This window comes from Oncorhynchus kisutch, linkage group LG6, assembly GCF_002021735.2.
Source record: "Oncorhynchus kisutch isolate 150728-3 linkage group LG6, Okis_V2, whole genome shotgun sequence".
Taxonomy (NCBI): Eukaryota; Metazoa; Chordata; class Actinopteri; order Salmoniformes; family Salmonidae; genus Oncorhynchus; species Oncorhynchus kisutch.
In genome coordinates, this window is record NC_034179.2 from 19,785,645 (window position 1) to 19,800,321 (window position 14,677).

A 14,677-nucleotide genomic window follows, 5' to 3' on the forward strand; every position below is an offset into this window, starting at 1 on the left:
GACAAATCTGACCATAATTCTATCCTCCTGATTCCAGCTTACAAGCAAAAATTAAGGCAGGAAGCACCAGTGACTCGGTCTGTAAAAAAGTGGTCAGATGAAGCAGATGCTAAGTTACAGGACTGTTTTGCTGGCACAGATTGGAATATGTTCTGGGATTCTTCTGATGGCATTGAGGAGTGCACAGAGGACGTTGTCCCCACAGTGACTGTACGTACATACCCCAACCAGAAGCCATGGTTTACGGTCAACACTCGCACTGAGCTAAATTGTAGAGCTGCTGCTTTCAAGGAGCAGGACTCTAACCTGGAAGCTTATAAGAAATCCTGCTATTCCCTCCGACGAACCATCAAACAGGCAAAGCGTCAATACAGAACTAAGATTAAATCCTATTAAACCGGCTCTGACACTCGTCGGATGTGGCAAAGCCTGCAAACTTTTACAGACTACAAAGGGAAGCACAGCCGAGAGCTGCCCAGTGACACAAACCTTCCAGACGAGCGAAATAACTTCTATGCTAGTGTAGCCAATGCGAAATGGCTAGCTAGTTAGCGGTGGTGCGCGCTGGTAGCGTTTCAATCGGTGACGTCACTCGCTCTGAGACCTTGAAGTAGTGGTTCCCCTTGCTCCTCAAGGACCGCGGCTTTTGTGGAGCGATGGGTAACGATGCTTCGAGGGTGACTGTTGTCTGTGTGCAGAGCGTCCCTGGTTCGCGCCCAGGTCGGGGCGAGGGGACGGACGTAAAGTCTATACTGTTACACTCGCTTGGAGGCAAGTAACACTGAAACAGCTTTCTGCAGCTGATGTGAATAAGACCTTTAAACTGTCTTGGTGTGCTTGGACCATGTTAGTTTGTTGGCCAAGGAACTTGAAGCTCTCAACCTGCTCCACTACAGCCCTACCGATGAGAATGGGGGTGTGCTCGGTCCTCCTTTTCCTGTAGTCCATAATCATCTCCTTTGTCACAAGGCCGCAGGGCCAGACGGATTACCAGGAGGTCTAGTCCAAACATGTGCTGACTGACAAGTGTCTTCACTGACATTTTCAACCTCTCCCTGTCTGAGTCTGTAATACCAACATGTTTCAAGCATACCACCATAGTTCCTGTGCCCAAGAACACTAAGGTAACCTGCCTAAATGACTACCGACCTGTAGCACTCACGTCTGTAGCCATGAAATGCATTGAAAGGCTAGTCATGGCTCAAATCAACACCATTATCCCATAAACCCTAGACCCACTCCAATTTGCATTCCGCACCAACAGATCCACAGATGATGCAATCTCTATTGCACTCCACACTGCCCTTTCACACTTGGACAAAAGGAACACCTATGTGAGAATACAATTAATTGACTACAGCTCAGCGTTCAACACCATAGTTCCCTCAAAGCTCATCACTAAGCTAAGGGGCCTGGGACTAAACACCTCCCTCTGCAACTACATCCTGGACTTCCTGACGGGCCGCCCCCAGGTGGTAAGGGTAGGTAACAACACATCCGCCATGCTGATCATCAACACGTGGGCCCCCAGGGGTGTGTGCTCAGTCCCCTCCTGTACTCCCTGTTCACTCATGACTGCATGGCCAGGCACAACTCCAACACCATCATTAAGTTTGCTGATGACACAACAGTGGTAGACCTGATCACCTACAATGATGAGACAGCCTATAGAGAGGTCAGAGACCTGACCGTGTGGTGAAAGACAACATCCTCTCCCACAAACATCATCAAGACAAAGGAGATGATTATGGACTACAAGAAAAGGAGGACCGAGCACGCTCCCATCGGTAGGGCTGTAGTGGAGCAGGTTGAGAGCTTCAAGTTCCTTGGCGTCCACATCACCAACAAACTAACATGGTCCATGCACACCAAGACAGTCATGAACAGGGCACGACAAAACCTATTCCCCCTCAGGAGACTGAAAAGATTTGGAATGGGTCCTCAGATCCTCAAAAGGTCTTCCAGGACTACCTGACATGACGACTCCTTGCTGTCCCCAGTCCACCTGGCCATGCTGCTGCTCCAGTTTCAACTTCCACCTGACTGTGCTGCTGCTCCAGTTTCAACTTCCACCTGACTGTGCTGCTGCTCCAGTTTCAACTGTTCTGCCTTATTATTATTCGACCATGCTGGTCATTTATGAACATTTGAACATCTTGGCCATGTTCTGTTATAATCTCCACCCGGCACAGCCAGAAGAGGACTGGCCACCCCACATAGCCTGGTTCCTCTCTAGGTTTCTTCCTAGGTATTGGCCTTTCTAGGGAGTTTTTCCTAGCCACCGTGCTTCTACACCTGCATTGCTTGCTGTTTGGGGTTTTAGGCTGGGTTTCTGTACAGCACTTTGAGATATCAGCTGATGTACGAAGGGCTATATAAATAAATTTGATTTGATTTACAGCTGCACCATTGAGAGCATCCTGATGGGTCACTGACTGGCATGGCAACTGCTCGGCCTCCAACTGCAAGGCAGCAGGTAGCCTAGTGGTTAGAGTGTTGGACTAGTAACCAAAAGGTTGCAAGATCAAATCCTTGAGCTGACTAGGTAAAAATCTGTCGTTCTGCCCCTAAACAAGGCAGTTAACCCACTGTTCCTAGGCAGTCATTGAACATAAGAATTGTTCTTAACTGACTTGCTTAGTTAAATAAATGTTTTAAAAAGGCACTGCAGAGGGTAGTGCGTACAGCCCGGTACATCACCGGGGCCAAGCTTCCTGACATCCAGGACCTATATACCATCAGGCCCTAAAAAATTTCAAAGACACCAGCTACCCTAGTCATAGACTGTTCTCTCTGCTACCGCACAGCAAGTGGTACCGGAGCGCCAAGTCTAGGTCCAAGAGGCTCCTATATAGCCTCTAAGACTCCTGAACAGCTAATCAAATGATTACCCAGACTAATAAAATGGCTACCCCCCGGGAACGCTGCTGCTGCTCTCTGTTATTATCTATGCATAGCCACTTTAATAACTCTACCTACATGTACATATTACCTCAACACCGGTACACTGGTACCCCCTGTATATAGTGCCACTTTTGTAATGTACTGCTGCTCTTTAATCATTTGTTATTCTTCTCTTACTTTTTTGTGGTATTTTCTTAACTGCATCGTAGGTTAAGGGTTGTAAGTAAGCATTTCACTGTTGTATTTGGCGCATGTGACAAATATAATTTGATTTGAAATCATTGCTTTTGCTGACGACACAACAGTAGTAGGCCTGATTACCAACAACAATGAGACTACAGGGAGCAAGTGAGAGCCCCGGTGGAGTGGTGCCAGGAAAATAACCTCTCCCTCAATGTCAACAAAACAAAGGAGCTGATCGTGGACTACAGGAGACAGCAGAGAGAGCACGTCCCCATCCACATCGACAAGTTCCTTGGCGTGCACATCACTGACAACCTGAAATGGTCCCTTCACACAGACAGCATGGTGAAGAAGGCGCAATAGCGCTTCTTAAGCCTCAGGAGAATAAATTTGGCATAGGCCCTCTGAGACCATCACAAACTTCTACAGAGAGAGCCTCCTGTCGGGCTGTATCACCACCTGGAACAGAAATTAAACCTTCCGTAACCTCAGGGCTCTCCAGAGGGTGGTGCGGTCAGCTCAACTGCCTGCCCTACAGGACATCTACAGCACCCGGTATCACAACAAGGTCAAGAAGATCAAGGACCTCAGCCACCTGAGCCCTGGCCTGTTCACCCCGCTACCATCTAGAAGGCAGAGCCAGTACAAGTGCTTCAAAGCTGGGGCTGAGAGACTGAGAAACAGCTTCTATCTCCAGGCCAACAGACTGTTAAATAGTCACCACTAGCCAGCCTTCGCCCAGTACCCTGCCCTGAAACTTAGTCACCATTCTAGCCGGCTGCCACCCAGTACTTTGCCCTGCAACTTGAGACTGCTGCCCTATGTGCATAGTCATTAAACACTGGTCACTTTAAATACTGTTTACATACTGTATTCTAGTCATGGCTCATCCTCATATATAACTTTGTATTTTATTCTTCTGGATTATGTGTGTAATGTTTTTTTATTGCTAGGTATTACTGCACTGAGCTAGAAATACAAGTATTTCACTGCACCTGCAATAACATCTGCAAACCTGTGTATGATCAATAAACTTTGATTTGATAACTACACAGAGGTGGCACCACAGGTCCCAGAGTTGTCTCCTGATGGCAACTAGGTATAACTCTGGAACACAAAAACCATACAACACATAAATGCCCCCTAGCCTACCAACCATGCTTCTCTCAATCCCTAAAACTGAAACTAAATCATATATACATATTTTAAATGTAACCTTTATTTAACTAGGCAAGTCAGTTAAGAACAAATTCTTATTTACAATGACGGTCTACCGCGGCCAAACCAGGATGACGCTTGGCCAATTCTGCGTCACCCTATGGGACTCCAAATCACGGCCAGATGTGATACAGCCTGGATTCGAACCAGGGACTGTAGTGACGCCTCTTGCACTGAGTTGCTGCACCACTAAAAACAAAATACAGATTTTTATCAAACTTAAACTAAATAAAAATGTCACGTTCGTCGTATACATAATGAGCGGATCAAGGTGCAGCGTGAGTTCCACATATTTATTCAAGTGAACCTTCAAAAAACAACAAAGAATAACTGAACGTGCAGTTCGTAGCGCACATAGCACTAAACCAAAATGAAACAATATCCCACAAACGCAGGTGGGAAAAGGACTAAACTAAGTATGATCACCAATTAGAGGCAACGATCATCAGTTGCCTCCAATTGGTAGCCATCCTCACACCAACATAGAAATACTAGACTAGAACACCCCCTAGTCACGCTCTGACCTATTGCACCATAGAGAACCCCAAGGGCTCTCGGTCTGGGCGTGACAAAAAAATGAGCAAATCAGATCTGAAAACTTACTGAAACTGTGCCGAATTTCAAACAAAAAATCTAAAATCTAAAAATCTAACTAATAGAAATAAAAACTAATATAAAAACAACTAATTATTTTAGCCTTGGATAAGACTGATACAGCATGTCAGTTCACTAATGTTTATTAGTAGGCTGCTACAACATTTCTGTAGAGTTTTTTTCTTGTGACTGTCGAGAGTTATTTTCCCATTTGATAAAATAATACCAGAAGAAAGTGGAGAGCACGCTGCTTTCAGTTGACGTGCGCCATGCCAGAGATACTGTATACAATCACGACATGGTCTTGTCTCCTGCCTAACAATGGGAGTCGTTGTCCATTTGGAAGACCCATTTGCGACCAAGCTTTAACTTCCTGACTGATGTCTTGAGATGTTGCCTCAATATATACACATAATTTTGCTTTCTCACTATGCCATCTATTTTGTGAAGTGCACCAGTCCCTCCTGCAGCAAAGCACCCCCACAATATGATGCTGTCACCCCCGTGCTTCATGGTTTCTGAGGTCTTGGCTGATTTCTTTTGATTTTCCCATGTCAAGCAAAGAGGCACTGAGTTTGAAGGTAGGCCTTGAAATACATCCACAGGCACACCTCCGATTGACTCAAATTATGTCAATTAGCCTATCAGACTAAGCCATGACATAATTTTCTGGAATTTTCCAAGCTGTTTAAAGGCACAGTCAATTTAGTGTATGTAAACCTCTGATCTACTGGAATTGTGATACAGTGAATTATAAGTGAAATAACCTGTCTGTAAACACTTGTTGGAAAAATCACTTGTGTCATGCACAAAGTAGATGTCCTAACCGACTTGCCAAAACTATAGTTTGTTGACAAGAAATGTGTGGAGTGGTTGAAAAACGAGTGTATGTAAACTTCCGACTTCAACTGTGTGCAAGAGGTTAATAAAATGAGTGTCAATTCACATCTACCTGTTTTTACTCATAATAATGGTATGTTGTTAACTAGATCATCTGAAATGGCTGTAGGCAAAAGGTTCAGCACTGCAGCAGTCACACAATAACTCCTGACAGTTGGCCTGCTTTAGAGTAGCAGCCTATTCCCAGAAAGGGTTATAGCACCACAAGGTGGCCACATTGTGCTGTTGCTGCTTCTTTTCACGAGGGAAGTATTTTTGGCAATTTTTTTGTAAAGGGGAGAGAGAAATATTTCTCTCTGTGCTAATACAGAAGTTGTAAAGGCCCAGTGCACTACTCTTGTGAAAAGAAAAAAAATCCAGTGCTGCAGACGGCTATATTGTTCCACTAATACAGAAGTTGTAAAGGCCCAGTGCACTATTTTTGTCAAATAAAAATATATACTGTACCAGTCAAGTTTGGACACACCTACTCATTCCAAGCTTTTTCTTTATTTTCACTATTTTCTACATTGTATAATAATAGGGAAGGCAGCAAAACTATATGGAATCATGTAGTAACCAAGAAAGTGTTAAATAAATCTAAATATATTATATAAATGAGATTCTTTAAAGTAGCCACTCTTTGTCTTGATTACAGCTTGATTGATTAAAGCTTTGCACACTCTTGGCATTCTCTCAACAAGCTATATATATATATACACACACACAATATTGAACAATCATATCCTATTTACTTTTCATATGTTCTTTGAGTGGGGCAGAAGCGATTGATGCATGCACCTGGCACCAGTCAGTTTAACTTTCTTTTCTCACCTAGCATACAGTGATGGATCAGATGTCACGTGTTGCTGCTTTTGACTTTGACACACAGACACTGAACAAACACAGGGTTAGTTTACCATTCTGCTTGGGATGTTTGGCACGTGGGCTTGGCACGTGGGCTTGTCATAAGGGGAAAGAGGAACTGTTTGTAAATGCTTGCACTAACCAGACTTCACATGAGTCTGTCAGATGAAGGATGTACTTTTCAGTCTGAACACCGTAGAATATGTCAATTTGTTTTATTTTCATTCTTCAATCACAAACATTTTAATAATACATTCACTACCGGTCAAAAGTTTTAGTACACCTACTCATTCAAGGGTTTTTCTTTATTTTTACTGTTTTCCGCACATTGGCTAACCGGGCTATCTGCATTGTATCCCGTCACCCACCACCCGTCAACCCTTCCTTTACGCTACTGCTGCTCTCTGTTCATCATATATGCAGTCATTTTAACCATATCTACATGTACATACTACCTCAATCAGCCCGACTAACCGGTGTCTGTACGTAGCCTCGCTACTTTTATAGCCTCGCTACTGTATATACCCTCGCTACTGTTATTTTCACTGTCTTTTTACTGTTATTTGTATTTCTTTACTTACCTATTGTTCAACTAATACCTTTTTTGCACTATTGATTAGAGCCTGTAAGTAAGCATTTCACTGTTGTATTCGGCGCACGTGAAAAATAAACTTTGATTTGATTTCTACATTGTAGAATAATAGTGAAGATATCAAAACTATGAAATAACACATATGGAATCATGTAGTAACCAAATAAGTGTAAGCCTTGATGACAGTTTTGCGCACTCTAGGCATTCTCTCAACCAGTTTCATGAGGTAATCACCTGGAATGCATTTCAATTAATAGAAATACCTTATTTACATAAGTATTCAGACCTTTGGTAAATTCAATTGATTGGACATGATTTGGAATGGCACACACCTGTCTATATACAGTTGACAGTGCATGTCAGAACAAAAATCAAGCCATGAGGTCAAAATAATTGTCCGTAGAGGTCTGAGACAGGATTGTGTCAAGGCACAGATCTGGGGAAGGGTACCAAAAGATCTCTGCAGCATTGAAGGTCACCAAGAACACAGTGTCATCCATCATTCTTAAATGGAAGAAGTTTGGAACCACCAAGACTCTTTCAAGAGCTCGCAATTGGGTGAGAAGAGCCTTGGACAGGGAGGTGACCAAGAACCCAATGGTCACTCTGAAAGAGCATTAGAGTTCCTCTGTGGAGTTGGGAGAAACTTCCAGAAGGACAACCATATCTGCAGCACTCCACCAATCAGGTCTTTATGGTAGATTGGCCAGACAGAAGCCACTCCTCAGTAAAAGGCAAATGACAGCCCGCTTGGAGTTTGCCAAAGGCACCAAAAGAATCAGGTCATGAGAAACAAGATTCTCTGGCCTGAATGCCAAGCGTCATGTCTGGAGGTAACCTGGCACCATCTCTGCGGTGTAGCATGGTGGTGGCAGCATCATGCGTTGGGGATGTTTTCAGCTGCAGGGACTGGGAGACTAGTCAGGATCGAAGCGAAGATGAACAGAGCAAAGTACATAGAGCATGAAGACATTCTCCAGAGCGCTTTGGACCTCAGATTGGAGCGAAGGTTCACCTTCCAGCAGGAGAACAACCCTAAGCTCACAGCCAAGACAACACAGTAGTGGCTTTGGGACAAGTATCTGAATGTCTTTGAGTGGCCCAGCAAGGGCCCAGACTTGAACCCGATCGAACATCTCTGGAGAGACCTGAAAATAGCTGTGCAGCAACGCTCCCCATCCAACCCGACTGAGCTTGAGAGGATCTGCAGAGAAGAATGGGAGAAACTCCCCAAATAAAGGTTTGCCAAGCATGTAGAGTCATACCCAAGAGGACTCAATGTTATAATCGCTGCCAAATGTGCTTCAAAAAAGTACTGATTTAACTTGTTGAGTGTAGGGGGCTAGATTTTCATTTTTGGCCCCATTTGAAGCGGCCTATTTCTCAGGGCCAGAAACTAGAATATACATATAATTGTCAGATTAGGATAGAAAACACTCTATAGTTTCCTAAATTGTCCAAATATTTCCAACAAGGAAGTGCTGTTTTTCCTGAAAGCTCTCTATTCCATTGGATGCCTTGCCTCCATTTAAAGGGATATCAACCAAATTCCTTTTCCTATGAGTTTGTCAAGGTGTAAACAGTCTTTAGACATAGTTTCAGGCTTTTATTTTGAAAAATGAGCGAGAAAGAACCCATCACGTCAGTGGATGGCTGGGAGCCAGCCGCGTTTTTCATGCGCAACAGCCATTTTCTCTCTCTATCCTATGGAAGAAGCTACATTCCGGTTGACATATTATCGATTATATATTGTAAAAACAACCTGAGGATTGATTATAAAAAACGTTTGACATGTTTGTACGACCATTACGGATACTATTTGGAATTTAGTATCCGTGAGCGCTCGAGCCTGTGGATTTCTGAACATAACGCGGCAAACAAATGGAGGTATTTTGGATATAAAAATAATCTTTATGGAACAAAAGGAACATTTATTGTGTAACTGGGAGTCTCGTGAGTGCAAACATCCGAAGATCATCAAATGTATTACTTTTCTGACTTTCGTGACCAATCTACTTGGCTGCTAGCTGTTTGTAATATTTTGTCTACTGAGTGAGATGTTCTTACATAAACGCTTGGTATACTTTCGCCGAAAAGCTTTATTGAAATCTGACAAGCCAGGTGTATTAACAACAGGCTAAGCTGTGTTCTGCTATATTGCACTTGTGATTTCATGAAAAACAAATATTCCTAGTAATTTAATTTGAATTTGGCGCACTGCAATTCAGCAGATGTTGATGAAAATGATCCCGCTAACGGGATGGGTGCGTCAGGAAGTTTTAAAGGGTCTGAATACTCATGTAAATGTAATTTAAAAAAATGATATGTATATATATATATATAAAAACCTGTTTTTGTTTTGTCATTATGGGGTATTTTCTGTAGATTTGAGGGACAATTTTAAAAAAAAATCAAGTTCAGAATAAGTCTGTAAAATAACGAAATGTGGAAAAAGTCAAGGGGTCTGAGTACTTTCCAAGGCAATGTAGCTACTATAACTAATGCGTTAGTAAACCCGCTATAATCAGTGTACAGTCAGCAGCAAGCAGTTTCGCAGTATTGCCCCTGTGGCAATAAATTAATAAAACCAAAAGCATACCTTGACTTGGAAGAGTTCCAGTGTTGGACAGCCATAGCCAGCTAGGTAACATAGTATCCCTTTCTGTTTGAGTAGGCTAAACTACCAAGCAGCATTCCCTTGTTAAGTATGTTTAAGTGAAAAACAATACAAAATCTCTGTCTCTTGATTCTCCTTCATTTTTGAATAAATTCATTTGTTAAACTATTGTCTTTTCTCTCTTCGAGACAACTATCCATCCTGCCATGCCTTTCTAAAATCTTCGAAAGCCAAGTTAATAAACAGATCACCAACCAGTTCGAATCCCACCGTACCCTCTCCACTATGCAATCTGGTTTTCGCGCTGGTCATGAGTGCACCTCAGCCATGCTCAAGGTCCTAAACGATATCATAACCGCCATCGATAAAAGACAGTACTGTGCAGCTGTCTTCATCGATCTGGCCATGGCTTTCGACTGTCAATCACCGCATTCTTATCGGCAGACTCAATAGCCTTGGCTTCTCAAATGACTGCCTCGTCTGGTTCACCAACTACTTTTCAGATAGTTCAGTGTGTTAAATCGGAGGGCCTGTTGTCCGGACCTCTGGCAGTCTCTATGGGGGTGCCACAGGGTTCAATTGTTGGACTGACTCTTTTCTCTGTATATATCAATGATGTCGCTCTTGCTGCTGGTGATTCTCTGATCCACCTCTACGCAGACAACACCATTCTGTATACTTCTGGCCCTTCTTTGGACACTGTGTTAACAAACCTCCAGACGAGTTTCATTGCCATATAACTGTCCTTCCGTGGCCTCCAACTGCTTTTAAATGCAAGTAAAACTAAATGCATGCTCTTCAACCGATCACTGCCCGCACCTGCCCGCCTGTCTAGCATCACTTCTCTGGATGGTTCTGACTTATGTGGACAACTACAAATACCTAGTTGTCTTGTTAGACTGTAAACTCTCCTTCCAGACTCATATTAAGCATCTCCAATCCAAAATTCCTATTTCGCAACAAAGCATCCTTCACTTATGCTGTCAAACACACCTTCGTGAAACTGACTATCTACCGATCCTTGACTTCGGCGATATCATTTACAAAATAGCCTACAACACTCTACTCAGCAGACTGGATGCAGTCTATCACAGTGCCATCCGTTTTGTCACCAAAGCCCAAAATACTACCCACCACTGCGACCTGTACGCTCTCGTTGGCTAGCCCTCGCTTCATACTCGTCGCCAAACCCACTGGCTCCAGGTCATCTACAAGTCTTTGCTAGGTAAAGCCGCGCCTTATCTCAGCTCACTGGTCACCATAGCAGCACCCACTGCTTTAGTTTAAGAATGTGAAATGTCAGAATAATAGTAGAGTGACTGATTTATTTCAGCTTTTATTTCTTTCATCACATTCCCAGTGGGTCAGAAGTTTACATACACTCAATCAGTACTTGGTAGCATTGCCTTTAAATTGTTGAACTTGGGTCAAACGTTTCAGGTAGCCTTCCACAAGCTTCCCAAAATAAGTTGGGTGAATGTGGGTCCATTTCCTCCTGACAGAGCTGGTGTAACTGAGTCAGGTTTGTAGGCCTCCTTGCTCTCGCACATGCTTTTTCAGTTCTGTCCACAATTTTTCTATGGGATTGAGGTCAGAGCTTTGTGATGGCCACTTCAATACCTTGACTTTGTTGTTCGTAAGCCATTTTGCCACAACTTTGGAAGTATGCTTGGGGTCATTGTCCATTTGGAAGACCCATTTTCGACCAAACTTTAACTTTCTGACTGATGTCTTGAGATGTTGCTTCAATATATCCACATCATTTTCCTTCCTTCAATGCCATCTAGTTTTGAAGTGCACCAGTCCCTCCTGCAGCAAAGCACCCACAACATGCTGCTGACACCCCCGTGCTTCACGGTTGGGATGGTGTTATTCGTCTTGCAAGCCTCACCCTTTTTCCTCCAAACATTACGAAGGTCATTATGACCAAACAGTTCTATTTTTGTTTCATCAGACCAGAGGACATGAGGAGAATAAACAAGAATTTCTCTTACAGGAAGTGGATCGAGGTTATCATCTACCAGGTGGTAAGTCCCAGATCCAATCAAAACCTGCCTGATTACAACATCTAAACCAAGCTTTGAACCAAGGCCCAGTTTATCCAGCCACCTGTAATCATACAGTACTGCAGGGGTAGGCCACCCTGGTCCTGGAGTGCCGCAGGCACTTCATGTTTTTGATTTAACCAACCAGGAGGACCAGGTGTGTTGAATTTAGAAAATCACTGAACTGATCAATTAGCTCAGTTGGTCAGGTGTGGTGCCTAGTTGAAACAAAATCCTGCAGTACCTGCAGCATTCCAGGAACAGGGTTGCCTACCCCTGCAGTACTGTTTCTAGACACTATAACATTTTTTGGGACAATAATGAGATTCAGCCACATCATCTGATCTAGAAACAATCAACCGTATTCATGCTCAATGAGAATTACATTAGATGTAATCCCTTGTAAGAAAATACCTCCCTCACACTGGATTAAGTCTATGTTGGATACATCATGGGACACGCATTTTTGTGGCATTCCTTTAAAATAATTTGGCATGCGAGACTACTATTGTAAGTCTTCCTGGAACAGGGCATGATTGAAAGATTGATCATGAGATGCAGGCTGACAGGTGACCTGTAAATTCAATGAAATCCACATTCCCAAATAGCAGAGATTCCCTTCCATGAGAGTAGACCAAAAACATAATTGACTCAACTGCTGCTAGTGCACTGAGCGTGCAAAGCTAGGCTGTCTATAGACTCTGTTCCCACAGTGGAGCGCCATGAGTCTGGCCAGCATGAGTAGGCTGCCTGTTACAACATCCAGACTAAGTCAGACTAAAATGATCACTCCGGCTCACGTGGTATCAGGGTATGATTCTGAATGGGTCTATCTTTCTGTCCTCACAGACACACACACTCACATGAATCCAGCGACAAATGTGTCAGACAGCCCCTTAGCCCCGCCTCCATAGGCAGAACTAGTCTCTCCAAGCCACACTTTCTTCCCAGGGGATGCCAGATCAACGGTCTGAGGATACAAGACACAGGACAACCAGTTAATTGCCTTTACTGAAATATAAAACATACACGATTTTATTTCCTGTGAAATTGCTGTGCACTGGCACTCATCTATAAAATCTTATATACTATGATTAGACACGTACTTCCACATCTTTTCATTACCTCCATGACTTCATGTGTTTTCAGGGCTAAAGTGTTTAGCACCTCAGGGTCTAGGAAATCTTTTAAAGATGTGTGTCTTCCGTTGACATAGTAACTAATAAAAATACAGAGTAGTCGATTAAAGATCAGTTCTTCAAATCAAAGTGACATGACAGAAACATACAGTACCAGTCCAAAATTTGGACACACCTACACATTCAAGGGTTTTTCTTTATTTTTTTTAATACATTGTAGAATAATAGTGAAGACATCAAAACTATTAAATAACACACATGGAATCAAGTAGCAACCAAAAAAAAAGTGTAAAACCAATCAAAATATATTTTATATTTGAGATTCTTCATAGCAGTCAACCTTTGCCTTGACAGCTTTGCACACTCTTGGTATTCTCTCAACCAGCTTTATGAGGTAGTCACCTGGAATGCATTTCAATGAACGTGTGACTTGTTAACATTTACTTTGTGGAATTCCTTTCCTTCTTAATGCGTTTGAGCCAATCTTTTGTGTTGTGACAAGGTAGGGATGGTATACCGAAGATAGCCCTATTTGGTAAAAGACCAAGTCCATATTATGGCAAGAACAGCTCAAAGGAGCAAAGAGAAATGACAGTCAAATCAAATTTTATTTGTCACATACACATGGTTAGCAGATGTTAATGCGAGTGTAGCGAAATGCTTGAGCTTCTTGTTCCGACCATGCAGTAATATGTAACAAGTAATCTAATCTAACAATTTCACAACAACTACCTTATACACACAAGTGTAAAGGAATGAATAAGAATATATACACAAAAATATATGAATGAGCGATGGCCGAACGGCATAGGCAAGATGCAGTAGATGGTATAGAGTACAGTATATACATATGAGATGAGTAATGTAGGGTATGTAAACCTTATGTAAAGTGGCATTGTTTAAAGTGGCTAGTGATACATTTATTACATCCATTTTTTCATTATTAAAGTGGCTCGAGACGAGTCAGTATGTTAGCAGCAGCCACTCAATGTTAGTGATGGCTGTTTAACAGTCTGATGGCCTTGAGATAGAAGCTGTTTTTCAGTCTCTCAGTCCCCGCTTTGATGCACCTGTATTGACCTCACCTTCTGGATGATAGCGGGGTGAACAGGCAGTGGCTCGGATGGTTGTTGTCCTTGATGATCTTTTTGGCCTTCCTGTGACATCGGGTGGTGTAGGTGTCCTGGAGGGCAGGTAGACCAAGAAGGAGAGTGAAGGAGTGCTGCATCGGATGACCTGGCCTCCACAATCAACCGACCTCAACCCAATTGAGAAGGTTTGGGATGAGTTAGACCGCAGAGTGAAGCAAAAGCAGCCAACAAGTGCTCAGCATATGTGGGAACTCCATCAAGACTGTTGGAACAGCATTCCAGGTGAAGCTGGTTTAAAGAATGCCAAGAGTGTGCAAAGCTGCCATCAAGGCAAAGGGTGGCTACTTTGAAGAATCTAAAATATATTTGGATTTGTTTAACACTTTTTTGGTTACTACATGATTCCATATGTTATTTCATAGTTTTGATGTCTTCACTACTATTCTACAATGTAGAAAATAGTAAAAAATTAAGAAAAACCCTTGAATATGAAGGTGTGTTCAGACTTTTGACTGGTGCTGTATATGTATCATTAAAATGTCTGGAAT

The 14,677-nt window shown here is 42.8% G+C and overlaps 1 pseudogene; it reads right to left on the reverse strand.

The window, feature by feature from the left end:
• The window catches only part of LOC109892470 (helicase POLQ-like), a 48,436-nt pseudogene that overhangs the window by 12,036 nt on the left and 21,723 nt on the right, over positions 1-14,677 (reverse strand).